At 47.1% G+C, this 17,439-nt stretch overlaps 1 protein-coding gene across 9 annotated transcripts in view; it reads left to right on the forward strand.

The window, feature by feature from the left end:
- Positions 1-17,439, forward strand: part of flrt2 (fibronectin leucine rich transmembrane protein 2) — a 104,439-nt gene that overhangs the window by 59,116 nt on the left and 27,884 nt on the right. The window contains exon 4 of one of the 9 annotated variants that reach the window (XR_008693863.1): positions 10,307-11,863. The exons of 6 other annotated variants lie outside the window; for them this stretch is intronic. The gene's annotated coding sequence lies outside the window, so the exon portion shown is untranslated. Of the gene's footprint in view, positions 1-203; positions 785-10,306; positions 11,864-12,661; positions 13,020-17,439 lie in introns of those variants that run through there. 2 more of the 9 variants (XR_005897302.2, XM_029140667.3) reach the window with 2 other exon arrangements.

The following is a 17,439-nucleotide window of genomic DNA, read 5'->3' on the forward strand; positions in this document are numbered from 1 at the left end:
GTGAGAGTGTGGTTTTAATGCAGGACATAAAACACCAGATCTCAAAGCAAAACAACAAAAAAAGAGAGGCCGTGGAGCCTGTAGTGTTTGTTCTCTCAGAATAATCTGCGTAGGCTCCCGCTCCTCGCGGTTCGTGTGCATGTTAATACCTTTTGTTCCCCTTGGCCTCGCCTCTGACGCCCGACTCTCTCCCCGCGTTTAAGGCGGCTCGGCGGCTTGTGAGCCTTTGAGGCCGGACTAAAGCAGCCATCACACAGACGGGATGAGCTCGAAGCCGTGCGTAACTGCATTTGATCCTGCTACATTGCCGGATACGCTCCACTCCAGACAGTGGCTTGAGAGATGCCGCTGATCGCACCCCGACCTTCATTATACTGTCTGTCAACAATATCGGGATAATTTAGATTCTACACCAGTCGTTTCCTCTTCCTGTGGATCACATTTTGAACTTCTTTTTCCTGCAGTGGACGCTGCTGATGCTCTCGCCTCTCCTCAATCATTAATCACTCCAGGTCTTCCTGGCCAAGACGTCTCAATCTAAAAATGTATTAAAGCCAAAACCCCAGTCTTGCAGGCACATGAATAAATAATGATGTTCACATGAAAGTCTCTTCAATGTGGGACCAAGAGACGGCAGAGAATCAAGGTCCCTTTACTAATATCACTTTGGAGTTGCGGGATCCTCATGGAGCTCTGAATAAAATATAACATGGGAAATATTTAGAATGGGTCATTTTGCTAATTTCTAACCAACTGGAGTCACATCAAACACGCGTCACTTCAAATGGACCCTTCAAGTGTCCTTTCAGTGTGTTTGGAGATGCGGCGCTTTGATGCTGCTCAGGTCTGTTGTATTTCAGTGGATCCTCGTGCCCTTGCCCTAGAAAGATTCAAACAAACGACAGTGAGGGATTTTTAATGCGGTGGGGTGTGAGCCATCTTCTGCTCTTGATCACGTTTCCTGCATTCTATCACACGGTACAGCCTTGAACAGTGTGACTGACTTTAGCATGAAAGAACTGACAGATCGGCAGTGCATGTGAATGTGTTTGGTTTGTTTTTGGGGGGTCTGCAGCAATGCATAGGTACAGTTGATGTTACAGTATGTAGACATGTTTCCTGCTGTAGAACATGGCTGAGAAATGCATCTTGCACAATATGTTCCCCATGTAAGAGATGCACACACAACATCAGAGTCTTTCACACATAATGGTCTATGTCATACCATGAGTCCTACAGTAATCCCAGAAATAACAAAAACTGTTAATGACAAAAAAAAACTAGAAGAGCTTGAATTGTCTGAGAGTTATTATTCTGCCAAGTAAAGGGTCTACCCTCAACGTAGACTCCACCAACTTGTGTGCAGCGCTGCGGTGAAGGTGCCGTCGCTTCCCGCCCTGCATTAAACGATGATTCAGCCTCGCAACTTTGTTCATCAGCAGGTACGCGAGACGCAGGGTGTGTCTGCGGAACGGCGGGGGGGCGACTGTAATGATGCCGCTTTCGGTAACGCTCCACGTGAAGCTCGCGGCCCCCGGCTGTTACAGCTCGTCTCAGCGTTTCTCCTCCATCTGTGGGAGACGGCGTGACCCGCTGGGTGAGAGGGAGTCCGTTGTTGTTGTAGCCGGAGTTAAAGGATGGTCGGAGGAAAGTTTCTTGTGGAGATCTCAACCTTCCATGAATGTCAGCGGCGTTTAGGTGTAGTGCGACAGACGCGCTCGCGAGGAATTGCTTCTTTTATTTTCTCTCCATGTGCGACCCTAAACCTGCTCGCCAACACAGAAGAGGACAGTAGCATTTATTCAGAGAAGTAGCAGATGCAGGCGATATTCACAAAACTGTAAACCCCAATCATGCTAAGTACTGTATCATGGACCATTCTTAGTGTTTTTTGGAAATTCTCAAACTAAGGAGCAGCTTGTTATTTATTGTTATGCTGAATGTGATGGGCCATGCATTTGTTTACATTTCTATTGGGTAGATATGCATTTGCTTAAATTCCAGCTACAGTAATGGGTCTAATTGACTGGATTAATTGTCTAAAGGTCATTAAAAAGCTCTCAATAGCTAATAGGTACTCTACACTACTTCCATGTCACACTCTACCTACAGTAAATGACAGAAATGTGACTTGTGTGAGACTTGTGTGAGTGTGTGAGATGAAACTGAAAGATTGTCCAGCTAATGTTTTGCACTGGCCGTTGGATGTCTCTGGACCTTCTGGCTGAAGCACGGAGACTCATTTTGGTGATGCTTCAATGCGGCCGGATCTTTAGTTTTAATAGGCTGGTTTGCTTTCATTTGTATAGACCCGGTTGTCTTCAGCCTCGCACATTCACAGGGAAAGAAGGACGAGTGCGATTCCTACAGTAATGTGGATTTCGACGACGCCCTAGGCCTCGTCTGAGCTACAACTCCAGCCTTCTCGCCGCATCTGTCAATTATGCATGTACCGCGGAGAGAAACCAAGAGAGACACTGTTGTTGCGTGAGCAGGCTGACAGCTTTTGAAACCTGTGGATATTTCCTCTTCTCACAAAGAGAGCTATTAAAGTTGCAGAGTCTGCTCTCGGTTTGAACTCCTCTGGCTTCACACAACAAAGACTTAAAAGACTGATAATTAGCAGAAGGTGTGACGTTCTCTCCACGCTCGGAAATTTTTGCTTTTTATATTTAATAATCTAACATAAAAAAAAGTAGTAGTACGTTTTTCCAATCTGTTTTAAAGACCTGATTAAAGAGAGTTTGAAGAATAAAACAGCTTCCAACACTGATGATATACAGCATAAAGTAATGTTAGAAAATAAATCCAAATTGCAACATTTGCATAATTGTGTTTACGATGTAAAAAAATAACACTATAATAGCTGCTTTTGCTGGCATATGCACAACTAGACCATGTAATTTTGTCGTGTTTGTACGGGACAGATCAGAGGTTTGCAAATTGTTTATCTTAGTACAAAAAAGTGCGAAGTGCTCGATGCGATGACTCGATGGAGCGTGACAATAACGCCCGAAAGTCAGCAGGAAATAAAGATGAGTGGAAGGATAAAAGAGGGGCTCCAAGAGGCGAAGCAAAGGGCCCGAAGAAACTAAAATAAGCGGCTTGTGGAGAGTCCAATGCAGCCCTGCATTAAACAAAATTACAGATCAGCTTGGCTTCGGTTCACATGTCCGGAACCGCGAAAGCTGATTTCCTGTTTATCCAGATACGGGGGAGTTCAGGCGTAAGTTGAATCCACACTCCAACTTCAAGTGGAGGTTTTGCCTGACTCGACATCTGTGTGGTGACACACACACACACACACACACACACACACACACACACACACACACACACACACACACACACACACACACACACACACACACACACACACACACACACAGCCAGTCATATGACCCATTAGTGCGTCTGTGTGTGTATGTGTCATGCTCAGGGGTTATACTGCATCCACGCTGAGCCATGTGATCTATCGACGGACGCATGTGCTTGTCCGCATTTTTCACTCAAGGTTCAGCACAAGAACGTGCAGACAGGAAAAACCTGCAGGGCAATTTCTCATACTCCCCCCCCCCCCCCGATGAGCTCCGCTGTGAGTAGGATGGAGGAGAAGTCGTCAGGAGTCAGTCTGAAAGGAAATACACTGCAGAGGAGATAAGAGCGCCGATGGAAAACAAGCCCCGACTTTCGAGTACATCCAGACGAAGTACTAATCTGGAGCAGACGTGAACCTGTTGATTAAGGTCAAGGCGACGATAACGTTGCATTTCAGCACAGATTCTCTTCAACAATAGGCAGGTTCAACGGCCAGAGGATCAGCACAGAGTGCAAGCTTCATTCATCGCTATGAACGGATGTGCAGTGACAGCACAGACGTTTGTGTTATTCCGATGTTTGCCACCCACGGTAAAACTTGTCCTCGCCTCTAAATCAGAAGGTTACATTAGGTCCCAGCTTTCGAAAAAATGTCTTGTTGCATTAAGCTCGTTGCCTTAGTTGAAAAGATAACAGCTGTGGTTCTTATTTTTTCTTTATGCAGAACAAAACGTCCCCGTTAGACATTTTCCAGTCTCACTACGTTGCGCAAATTTGTGCGAGTTTCCATTAGCACCTGAGCCGCACTAATTAATGTAGCACAACACAGAGGAGTTGAATATACGAGGAACTGCAACCTTGGCGTCGGCGTGAAAATCGTCTGCCAAGGCAAAGTCACGGTTAATTGCAGTGAGGAGAAGCTCACAATGCGGCTTTTGTTGCGTGACAGGAGTTTACGCAATCAGTCAGCGATGCAAAAGGTGAGCTCGCCCCGGGCCACGTCTTTGACAGCTTCAACTGTCACCGCTATCAAAATACATCGGCTTCTCCCGAGTGTGGGCCGGCGGCTAAGCACAAACCAAAGTCGCCCGGGCTCCCGCATGAAACATTATACAATAGCCAATAAATATTTGAAGCTAAGCCCCGGCCTTAAAACCCCAGCGCATACATGTAAGACGACCTCACTTGTCGGGAAACACCCTTTTAGGGCTGGTGGGTGGGTGGGAAGGAATTGGTGAAGTCAATCAAATTGTCTTGCCAGGCGTCGACCCCCTTCCAAGGTGAAAACCACTCAGTCGGCCTAGTGTTACTAATGAGTGGGTCAATCAGTTTCTGCCAAAGTGATCATTCCATCCGCATCATGTACCTCAAGTACCTGATCACCGGTTAGGTGAAACAACACAAATACTGTAGTACTTTGAATGTAACTTATCCAGTCTAACTGTATTAATGAAGCACATCAAAAGCAACAGGGTTGGCCAAAGTGCAGGACAATACAAGCCAGCATTTAACAATTATAGGAAATATTTTTCTTCTAATGTATAATTATTTTGCCAACTTTTTAAATGGTTTACCTTTTCATTTTTCTTGTGGTTTAAAAGCTTACTGTAATTCTGGTCACATGTGACTTTAATAGAATTTTCAGTTTATTATAAGAGACTAATGGACAAGAGACATTTTATTACCCTGCTAGAGCTACTATGAAAATATGCAACATTTCCTAAACTTAATTATCACAGCAATCGTGTTTTCCCACCTACATTGAAATATAAGTTTATTTTTTTTAATAAAATCGATCCTGAGGGATACGTCTCCCTGCACGAGGAGCACTAATCCCTCCTGCAACTGAACAAACCGAACCAGACTTGCAGCTTCATCCTCGGGGATTATTCCCCAAACGCCAAACGACATCAAATCTCCTCGTGTTCCGTGAACTTGACACCGCTGATTGGTTTATTAGGCCCAGGTTTATTAGACCCAGCCGTCCTTTCAGGCTCTAATGTGGGAGTGGTGCAACGGTACGCTGCCACGGGGCAGCATTCACTGTGTGTGAACACCGCCAATAAATCAGCCGCCTGCGCTTTATCTCCACGCCGCCACAGCAGTTAACAGGATTGAAGAGTGGCAATTTCCATGTAGCATAATTACATCAATCTGATTATAAATTATGCTAATCCTATTACAAAACGTGCTAATGGAGTAAAACTGAGACACTTTATGACATAATATCGACACGATTGAAGAGCCGGAGGCACATTGATTTTCTAGAGTTGCGAATATTGACAGAGCTGCTCAAATTATATTGTGGAAAAACCTTTAGCGTTTCTGTTTCAAGCATTTCTATTCAACGTACACAGCACTAATATAAAGCTCCTTCGCTGATGATCTAATAATCCCCGAACCTGGTAATGTTTTAGCAGGTTGGACTGCATTTCATTCCGCATTCGACCTTGCTCCGATTGAGCCCTGCAGCTGCTCGGCCTGTCTGACCGCGCTCCGTGTGCAGCAGCTGAGCAGCCATTTTGGGGCCTGATGCATTCAACAGCTGGCGGTGCCAAAGCGAAGCCGAACACCGTGTCCGTGCATGTGTGCGTGCGTGGCGGTGCGTTACAGGGTCGCCCGTCTGTCGAGTGCGACGCGGAGCATGTCGGGCGGCAGGCGCCGAGCCAAACGGTAAAATGGCGTCTGCAGGAAAACGAGGGACCTCTCACGGAGCTTCTCCTTCCTAATCTGCAGCTATAAGGGAGCCATCACTCAAAGTGCTGTGTAATGCATGCCTTGAGAACAGTGCGTGCAACCTGCCCGTATGCTGGCTGCGCTCCACAGCACCGTTTCCCACCACAGGCTCGGGGAGGATTTTTAAAGACGAGCTTCACTTTACGGCCTTGTTTTTCTTGCATTCCCGGGATGTGTTTACTTTAAATCAACCATAGCCGCGTCAGGTAATGGAGACGTCTCTGTCGGTTGGAATGTTTACAGACATTAGAGAATATGAGAAAGACAGAATCATTTAGCAAATGACCTTTGTCTTGAAATATTCCCGCGCTTCATCGCGACGCTCTCACTCACCGCTCATCTGCAGCCAGATGTTCAAAGCGCTGCCTTTCTTCCCTTTCTGGAACGCGGAGCATCAATTTGATTCCAACCGAGTCCAAAGTGCGCCGCGTAAACGTGGAGTTTCCTCCGAGCTTCTTTTTCTATCCCATGTAAATCACGCCGAGTCTCTGAAGTGACTCTCGGGGAGGAATTTATGTGTCGCTCCATCACGCGGCCTGCTGCGAGGCGCTACAGTTTCTCCCTCCCTGTGCAAATCACGCGCGCTGTGTACTCTTTGTACCGTCTGTGTGTGTGTTTTTAGGAGAGTCTGCCGAGATGACAAGACAGCTGAGCAAATGAAGGAAGAGATAAATATTTGGACAGGGCACACCAGGTGGATGGGGAGTAGCATCCAGACGGCACCGTGACGAATTGGACCGAGCGCTATTGATTTAGTTTAATACATTTCTCAGTTCTTTCGTCTTTGCATTGGACGGCGTACAATAATAATTTTAGAAAAATAAAGAAATTGTCGAAGTTTATCACATCAAATTTGAATCACGTCATTACAGGATCAGGCCTTAAACCTTAAAACACCACATTTAGAGTTTATATCTCCTTAACTCCCCTCTCACCAGCTGTGAGCTAGCTTTGCCTTTCTACAATGTGCTAACAAACAGGTGCTCTTTATAAAGTGTTTATAAAGTGTTAAACAGCTGCTTTAATGACTGTGGAGCAGAAAAGTAAAAAAGAGGTAAGGCACCAAATGCTCCACAGCTGTAAAGTTGAGTCTCGTTTTGAATTTTATTTATACATTAAACATTTGAGTAGCACAAACTTTACATGCAACTTTAATTTTCACTCTCTTTAATCTATTATTATAATACATCCAAGAGAATAAAGAGGGGAAAAGACAAGTAATGGGTCTGCTGTAAAGTAAAACATTAATATACAGTATTTCCATCTATTGCTACTCTCTATGTAAATCAGTCAATTGTGAAAGCGTGAGAGGAATTTCTCTGAATGAAGCGCTTGTGGCTCCGGGGTGCGACCGTTCCCTGCCTTTGTGAGGCCGCCGCCACAGCCTCATATGACACGGTGCACGCCTCCCCCGGTGCAGCCGCGGCGCGGCCATGAACATTTCATTGAGCCGTGATGGACATTATCCCTGAGTCAGGCGTGCTGACACAGGCTCAGGGCACGGGCGCGATGTGTCGAGACATTACGGGCGGCGGTCACCTCATTTTTTTCCTCCTCCTTCGGTCACGTGGAAAAACACTGCAGCTGGGACTTGAGATGCTGTGGCTGCTGTCGCTCGGCTGTCGCTCGCATCTTCAGATCACAATAATTGTAGAGCTCCAAAACTTCGCTGCTCCCAACTCAGACGTGTCCGTGTCTCTCGCATGTATAATTTGACTAAGCACTCAACATTAAACCTTTAAATCCGTCTGCGTATGGGAGATTAAAATACGACTCCAGCTGCACATGTGTCATGCAGGAGGTTTTAGGCAACGGAGTCCTTGCGCGGCTCATCAAAACACGAGCTCCACTTACACTTCTTGTATTTCAGATCCTCTTACCACAATTATAAAACCCCAGCACAGGAATTGCCTTTAACCAGTCACTGTACAAACACTTTGACGAAAACCATGCATGAAAGGGTTTACTTCTTCCCCCAGCAATATTTAATGAAAGAAAATGTACAAAGAGGAAACACGACACTGCGCTTTTATATAAACCCCAGGAATCTATGCAGGCCTAACAAGTGACAACATTGGACTCGGTAAACTGTGTAGCCAGAATCTCATAAGGATGTGCAAAGCACAGCAGCCATTATTTGGACACGAGAGGCACATTATGCTTGGCTGCTGGCGCTGCATACGCAGGAGGCGGCTGCAAAGGGGCTGCGAGCAACGTTCAGGGCTTTACTCATCCCTTTCAGTCCAATCTTGACAATATGGCTTATCGTCAAGGATCCATCGCGTTCCATCTCGCCCCCGGGGGAGCGAGCCGGCATCACGAGTGGTGCGCCATGCATCCAGCGCGGTTCTGCCAATTTAGCTTCTCTAAGACTTTGTCAGTCAGGCTCCAAAGCAACGAGCCAGCATCTCTGGTGAAGCCATTTGCAATGTAAATGAGGCTGCCTCTCCTCCACCACAAATGTGTGCCTAAGACTGCTGTCGCCATGGCACCACCTGTCAACATCGCTGTCACCGGTGCCGTCGCAGCAGCGTGGGCTATTGTTAATATTTTCTAGGGGTGTGACAGTCTGTGGTCGGGTAGAGTGGAAACTCCAGCTGGGGTGTGGTAAACATGTCAGTAAGCCACTGTTTGGGCCAACGACCAAGACAAAGGTTGTTTTTTTTAAATTTAGAATTTGCAAAAATTACTGTTATTCTTTTTTCTTATTGTCTGTGTTTTATGAAATATATTGGCACCATTTACTACAGACATTGTTCCCAGAGGTTGAACCCTGTCAACTGGTTATTAGTGATCTCCAAACTATTTCTAAGCAGCAATTTGATATTAGTGACGCATATTCATGTTCCCCTGGGGGTGAACCATAAAAATGTCTTTGTCTCCTGTGGCATTTACACCTGGTCCAATCAGGCCTGTGGCTCCTGATGACCAGCGTTACTACCCCTGGGTTACATCAAACTGCAGTACATGCAGTACTTCGTCCTATTACCTACTTATTTTGCAAGATTTAAAATATAACACTAATGTTTATTTTACCATGAGACAGAGATCCAGAGACAAGTCTCCCATTGATAGCGGAGCACTGGAGGAACATGAAAGACCTTCTTCTGTTCTCCACCTTACTGTTTGCTCAGTTTGGTCTGTTTCTCTCTCCTGGGGGGGGGGTGGACCCAGTGGAACACATCTGGGCCTGGGTAGGACTGCACTGGTTAGGATGTGTGCGTGTTGGTTACTATATCGGTGACTTGGTGGAGCTGGAGAGAATCAGCGCTGTTTTCTTTCTCAACAGCGTGCCATGAGCAGGTTTACATTGTAGCTGTGCCACATGCTCGCCCCAGGAAATGGACTTTATTAATACATTTAAGAGCACGTCAGGCACCGGTGACTTATGGGCTATGTGTGCCAGCGCGAAGGCGCATGGTCGGCAACTTTTGACAAATAAAGACGGAGGGGGGAAAAAAATGGGGAAAGAAAAACATTCTCCAGGGGCCTGTGTGGAGCAAGGGACCGACTGGTTCGGCGTCTCGGGGGATCGGGCCGTTTGAGCCGAGCCTCTGCGTTCCAGGTGTTGCTTTTTAATTGGCAATTTCGCGAGCAGTAAAGCATTTCACGTACTTTCGCTTGTAAAGTGCTTTCATTCCTTCTCCAAATGATGTAATTACCCGGACGTCCCGGGCGAGAGAGGAGAGGCGTTTGCTCCCGCGCTGCTCGCTCTCTCAGCACGAAGCCTGGACAGGGCTTTCCTGGTGTGTGTTTTCATTTAGGAACCCAAACACCATAAAGCGAGGCAGCCGTTTGCACAAACCCGCACTTTAATGTCGTTTTGGGCTCCCTCCGCTCGCTGTGCCTCTAGTATTAATAAAAACAAAACAAAAAAAAATCACAAGAAATAAAAGTTCAGAGTGTCTTTGATGTCTGAAGGTCAGCGGGAGACTTGTTCTTTGTTCCTGGACACAGATGGTGATTGATTTTGTTTGTCCAGCATTAATCTTTTATTGGTTTTCATAAAGCTGTGGAAGCATATTTAAGTAGTTAGAGGTTGACGTCTAAAGATTTTTATACATTTACTTTGCTTTGCTGCCGTCCTGCTTGTAGCTTCATTAGCCAGTCCATCGTCACACGCGCCCCCCCGCTCCCAGGATGAGAGGTTTACAGTTACAAATATGGTAATGAAGGCATCTAACCCAGTTGAGCGATGTTATCATTTGAAATTTTACGCAGAGGAAAAAAGCCTATTTTCCTGTTTGTGTAGGGTGGAATTCCCCCGGAGACGCAGAAAGGTGAAAACCAAAGCCAAGTGTGCGTCGGCCAACCGTGCCGAGGAGTGTAACACTAACCTGAAGTCATTTGACTAAAACTGATCTCGGCAACCACCTGAGGATTGTGAACCCTCTAGTACAAGTTCAGCCTGTCAGCTCGTGGCGAGAGCCGCGCTCTGAAACATCAACTCCGAGGATCAAGAGCCGGCTGCTGCTGGAAAACACTTAATTCCACTGAAGCCGGACGACTAAATAACTTGGATGTGAAAGTCGTAGGGAAAACATTCCTGCTACACGGGGCCTACCTGGCAGTGTTTGTGCATATCGGACCTCCCCGCTGGCTGTCCGGCTTCCAGCGGTGGCACCGGTGCCAAGAAAACACAACAAAAACAAGCTGTTTGCTATCGCTGCTGTTCCCATGGGAACCGGCCGTCGAGGGCTGCGCCCGCGCCGACGCTCATCTGCACAAACAGAGCGCAACCCCACTCCTCGGCGCCGCACAAGCCGGGATGGAACGGCGGGGGGGACCGGCTCCTTTCTTCCAGGAACCGGGGCCTCGCGCAGAACCCTGCTATCAGTGTGAGCGATTAGCTGGCCGCGCTTGTGAAAAGTGCCATGAGGGGAAAGAGGATCAGGATTCCTGAGATGTTGGCCCTGCAGTGCTCATTCGCACACTTCCTCTCCCTAATAAAGAGCACACATTCCCGGCGGCGGGGATGCTTCAAAGCAGGAGACAGGAAAAGACAGAGAGGCAGCAGTCGCCTGGCAGAACAATAAACTAATAAATGCAGCTTCAGTCGGTTATTTTTCTGAGGAAAGTTGCTTTCACTGACATCCTCCGAATGCATCACTTCGTCGGCTCCTTGTAATTGGCCGGCGCTGTCACGTCGGGGAATTAGCGGGTCCACCTCCCTGCTCCGCTGCATCACCACAGGTGGCACAAACACCATGTAATTAGTTTAGAGTGTACCTGCAATCACCCTGCATTCTGTGGAGGCAAATGCAAAGGCTCCACAAAACAAGTGTCAGTGATAGTTAAGCTCAGGCGCAGACAGAGGTGCCGTCCAAGGGGCCTTAAAGTGGAAATAGAACTTCTTGTTGCCATAACTTTAGAAATATAGGATATTCCAGTCTGAAAATAAATGGGAAGACTACAGCACACAGATGTTCATCTAAACTCATGAACTGTACAGTGTTTGTGAAACAAATTCAATTAACGAGCATTAAACATAAAACACAGTGTCACTCAACCTTATCCTTGTGTTGTCCATATAAAAATAATTGGTGTGTTCTCTCTCACACAGTTGCTTTGTGTTAGATATTATTTACCCTATCACTCTTAATTAGTCCATAGAAGGTTAACGGAAATTCTGTGAAACCAATGCAACGTTTTTGGAGGTTGTAATGTATTGATTCCGCTTCAATGACACGTTGAAGGGGCTCCTTTCTGATCTAAATGTATTCCGTCACACTGAGAGGAGCCGGGTTTGGTTTAATGCCCTTCAATCGCGCGGCGCAGACTGAGGCCTCTCTTTTTAGCCAGCCTCGTCGTAACGCGCCTCGTCACCTCGCGTTATTATTTTTTCGAGCGCCGGGTCATTCGCGTTTACCTCGGCGAGGGTTGAAAAATGTCCGTGCGGAGGCGTCCGGGAACTGCGACGAGCAGAAGGAGAAGTCTGGAGCTGTCTCGCTATCTTTAGGTTTAAACTTTGATGCCGTCCTTGATGCATTCACTTACTACATTCTCGTCCTAATGAAATTAAAGTATTTAATTGCTGCTTTATGCTTGTAAAATTGTAAACACTCATAAGTTCTTGTGATTATAGTCGACATCTTTAGTAATTTTTTTTTTCATGTCTGACCAAAGGCAGCAAAAATGTGAAAACAGCAGCTCCACAACGCTTTATCTCCCCAAGGAAAATGTCCCACTCAAGTGAGCAATAAATCTGGCACTTAGGAAATGTTGTCCCTGTGTGTGTGTGTGTATCTGAGCGTGTAAATGTACTCAGTGTCCTCAAGTCCGTAGCCTCCAGAGCTGTCAAATGATGCCTGGCCCCACAACATCCGTGACCTTCGACCCCAGTAACTCCTGTTTTGTTCTCGGCACTCCATTCGCCTCAGATACGGCCCTGCTGGAACTCCCCCAGATGACAGACACCACTCTCCGCACCGTTTCCCTCCACCCCCCCCCGCTAGCCTTTGACCCCGCCGGCACCTTTGGCTCTGTGCTGCCGGCTGCCCTCGCATTCCAGCCGATGGCGCTGAAACCTGAGCCCCGCGGTGAGCTCATCGCCGGGGCCGCGCGGAATCAAGAGTTAAACGATACCGAAAAACAGGGGAGCGGAGAGAGGAGACGGAGGGAGGGCGTTCGTTCGCTGGTGCAGGACGGGTCTGGAACGGGTTCCGTGCGTCCGCTCGCCGTTGCTCCTCGAGGCTTGAGTTACACCAGAGGAAGAGGCAGAAGAAAGCGCCGGCGTCCTTGAGTTTACTCCTGGTTTCGTCTGTCCGTCCGTCCTCCGCTCGCTGCCTCTCCGCGGCCTGACTAAGCGGCGCCTGCAGCCTGCCTCCCTCACCCCCGCCTTCACGTTAACAAGCCCCCGTCAGCTCCGTTCTCACGCGTGGGAGCCGCACCGCGATGTGAGCGCTGTGTCGTGAGGTCGGACTCTCCGCTTCGACCCTGCCGTGACCACCAAGTGTCCACAGACGGTAAGTGCTCCCCTTTGAGTTGTCTGCCAGAGTGTGTGTGTGTGTGTGTGTGTGTGTGTGTGTGTGTGCGCGCGCGTGTGTGTGTGTACGTGTGCGTTTGCCTGCACAGTTTGGGAACTTGCTGGCCTCTGTTTAAAGTATTAAAAATTAAAAGAAAAACATACCTGTTCTGGAAACAATTCGTCTCACGTCTCACCTCTTGTATTGTGATGAGCCTCATTAAGAAGCTTCATCACTGCGAATGTATTTAAACCAAGCTGGTTTAAGTTTGGAGCCGGAGGGGGAAAAAAACAGCTTTTGTGAGCTTTTAAAAGTCTTAACAGTGGCATTAGATAAACCTGTCAGCCATGCATTATTCATGGCGGCCATGTTTCTTTCTAGTTCACTGGCTGTTGTTTCCCACGTCGCTCCCTGACCTCGCGCACTCGTCTTGTCAACCTTCGTGGCGACAAATCCATCACAGGCGTGATTTTAAAATGCGGCTCATAATTTCAATTATGACGCTAAATAAAAGGTCCGGTACAGATTTTATTCTATTCTAAGTCCGACAAAAGAAGCGCGTTCGGGGGTCGCGTTATATGTTCAACATAAGGTCCAGTTTACATTGTGAAATGCGCCACCTGCTCTTTCTCTCCTGGCAGAAGGCAATTTAAAAAGTGTTTCCAGCGATAAAATACAATAACAGCAACAATTATCTTCACCGTCGTTTTGCAACGCTCTCATTATTTAAATGGGTGTGAAGTGCTCCATCGCTCCCAACAGGTAAACACACCGCGCTTCATGGGAACTGAATCGTATCTCTGTGATCACAGGTTTTTCTCCCACCGCCGGGGAACGCTGCTCTGAATGCTCTCGATTTACACGTTTTGGTTTTATTAACAGCTTTTTACATAACGTGTCAAACCTCAGGGCACGGCTGACAATTGATGTGATCAATGACTAAACATTAGGTAAAAAAACAACACGTGACCTCTGACCCCGAGTTACCCAGTTGAATCAGTATACTGTACAGTGGTACTTTATCTTTGGCATGTTCCGTTACTGTATGTAATGTAGATACAAACCTTAAAATACTAGTGAGCTTTCAATATTAGTACCATATATGTGCGAGTTAATATGGGTCCTGTCAATCAAATGTTATACAAGGTTCAATTTTCAAGCTCTGTTACAGTTATTCACCCCATCAGCAATGTACAATGAAAGCCGTCAGAATATGACGTTAACAGACACGAACCCACACTTAAAACATTCACAAAACCACATTTGTCTGCTGAATGCACAATATAAATATTGTATTAGGAAACACAGCTTGTAAGCACATCTGTAAAATAAATACAGAGGAGTGGAAACGTAAACTCTGAGACTAACCAAGGTGACATTTTCTAGCTCCCCTTTGCATTTCATGCATCGCTTCTGAAAACGTGTCACTAATGTGTCAGGGAATGTGGCAGCTCATCACGGCGGCGTTTTGAGTCGAAGGCTTTAAGTGAAAGTGAGGTTTTTCCACCTATAATTGCTGCAGGGGACAGACGGGTAGAATGAGGTTTATATGGAGCCTCATACATTAACGGATCTGACAGCTGGAATGTGTTTTTGTGCGACACGTTGAAGCCTCCGTTCAAACCGTCCTGTTTGACTCTAAAGATCAGGAGATTTTAATTTAAAGGAATTCGTGACTCACATCATGTCCTATTACTTTTAACATGAATTATAAAAGCAATCACGTTGAACTAAAAAAATGGCATTGGGGCCATTTCTCATTAGAAGCTCTGTCTTTAGTTATCCTACATTGTCTTCGATTGCCCGCTTTTTAGACACATTCACGGTGTAATAAAGGTGATCGGCGTCCTGGAAGGGCTCCGAATCAATTCTCGGCGAGGTTCACTCCGGAGTCAGCTGACCACAGCGGGCGACCGGGGGCATGAATCAGGCGTTGTCTGGCGCTGGACGCGGCCTGAGGGCACAGCTCAGAGGGAAGAGGGCTAAAAAGAGAGCATGAGGAGAGAGAGAGAGAGAGAGAGAGAGAGCGAGAGAGAGAGGGGAACGAGGCGAGCAAGCCATAGACTGCTTCTCCAGCCAAATGAAGGCTCCAGCACAAGGAGAAGCTTGTTCTTGCACCGTCTCACCGTTCTTCGGGCTCGTGAGCAGGAGGACGCGGCCTCTCGCCGATGAAAGACAAATACAGCCAAATACCAGAGGATAATGTGATTAGAGGCAACTAGGAGAATGAAGGTTAATTGGAGTTAAGTGTCTTAAAAAAAAAAAAACGAGCCTATATATACACATCTAAAAGTCAATTCACATTCTGGCAGCGTGGCTTGAATTCCCAAAAATAAACACTCCTCGGCGGTTGAGAGGATGCACGTTGGAGATGTATATTTTGCAAAGATAATACCTTGACATTTGAGCCGGGGTCGTTAAATTCCAGTCAACGGATTAGACGTGGCATTAGAAGCTGCACGCGGAAAAACTCTCACCTGCGTCCGAAGGTCAAACGGAGCGTTTCGGTGCCGCCTATGATGAATTCCCGCTGTCGGAGCGTCCACGGAGACTCCGTCGTTCACAGAGACAAACTTCTGAGGCTTCACCTCCGAACACAACCTTGTTGTGTCGACGACAGCAAAACAAACACGTTTGCTCTGTAATCCGCCTCAACAGCGGCGGCGAGAACTAACGTTTCCCCCGTCTGATTGTACTTTACCGAGCGACGTATATAAAAAGAAACTGCTTTGATTGCTGCAATATTCTGAAAAGCTCTGCAATTCAAACCACTTACGACGGAGACTCATAAACATTCAAAACATCCAGTTAAACCCAGGACTTGTGTTCCTCTCTGTGTGAATAGCGCGTTCATTAGCAAAACGCTGTATTTTGCGATTTCATATTTTGTGTCTTAGCGTTTTGTTACATTAGGTTACTCTATGATTTATAAGGCAGAGATGTCATTGTGGGGTCTAAACAGAGAGTGTGGCACAGGCAGCATGTTAGCAGAGCAACAGTGGCAGCTCCAAGTCCACACACAGTAGGATGCCTTCAGGTTCTCTGTAAAGTGTAGGTCATTTGTGTTTTGGAAGCGCTGAGAGCCCAAATAACAGTCACTCTGTGTTTTTGTGGAAATGTGTTGCTATGAAACCGTTTCACTAATATAAAAGTCTAAAATAAAAGTCCTCTTTCCCACAGAGTCCGACTACAACTGGATTCCTGCTTCAACTGAGCTGACTGAGAGCATGAACTGTACAGACTTTAACTGGCCAACTGACTTCCTGTTGGCTGTTAGCGCACAAGAACGGGATCCAGTTCTACAACATTTTTTCAAATGTGATTGGACAGATTTGAAACATTGCTGTGATTCATGAGGCTTTTGGAGGCTTTTGGAGGTTTTGTGGGCCAGTACTCTACATGTTGCATGTGAGCATGGCCCGTATGTCAAAATTACGTTGTTCCCCCGAGTGGTTGATTTGAGCTTAGACAACAGCGCTTGGAACCTTTGGCAGATGTGAAAATAGAAACAAAAACTAGGAGTGAGGAGGAAGAATTTCCATCGTTAGCCAGTTTGGCTAACAAGCTTCCAGCGTGGAGCCTATAGTAGCTTCTAACAGCACAACACGCCGCCTGACACATGTTTCAGCAGCGTAGCGCGGCTGACGGTGCATGTCCCAGCAATACGGCTTCTCAAATGTCATTGAGCAGCTGCCATGGGAAACGCACACCTAGAGGTTCGAAGCCGTTTCTGCCGGCGTGTCACAATGCATTCTGGGAAAAACTCTGCAGCATCCCAGCAGTTCGTACCGCACATAAGGTGGGATCATATAAACCCTACCTGCTGCATTGCGTGTCGGTCCGACCATGAAACCTGTAGCCTTTGTTGCGCGCGGTGCTCGCGCACAGTACAGTCGAGGAGGCCGGGTCGAGTTTTACGGCCGGGAACCGGGGGCCGTTGCTGTTTGCTTTGGAGCCGCGTGAAAGCGGCCGGGAAAAAAAGCCTCTGCGAGCGCCAGCGAAGGCAGCTGCCAGCAGGCGAGCAGCACACAACACAGAGCCGCCTCGACCGCACTGAACTTTTTCGCAGCGCCTCCGCGCTGATGACGCATTTTGGTCTCGACCGCGGGACCCCCACCCCTCGCCCGTCGCCTCCCCGCGCCTTATCTCGCGTTTTATGTTCACACCTCATAAAAAAAGCGCGAGCCGCGGCCAGAGGCTGACGTGAAGGGGCCGGGATCGTTAGTGTCATTTACAAGCGATGTTGAGCTCGGTGACGCTGTTGATGAAAACCCTTGCACTGACGAGAGGAGATCATAAAAACAAGAATCAGATTGGATGAAGGACCCATGAGCTTTAATTGCAACATCAGGGCAGATGTCTTCAGAGAGAAGGAGCAACTCATGTATTTAAGTACAACTACTGTACAGATTAAGTCCTT

Source organism: Betta splendens, chromosome 24, assembly GCF_900634795.4.
Source record: "Betta splendens chromosome 24, fBetSpl5.4, whole genome shotgun sequence".
Classification (NCBI taxonomy): domain Eukaryota; kingdom Metazoa; phylum Chordata; class Actinopteri; order Anabantiformes; family Osphronemidae; genus Betta; species Betta splendens.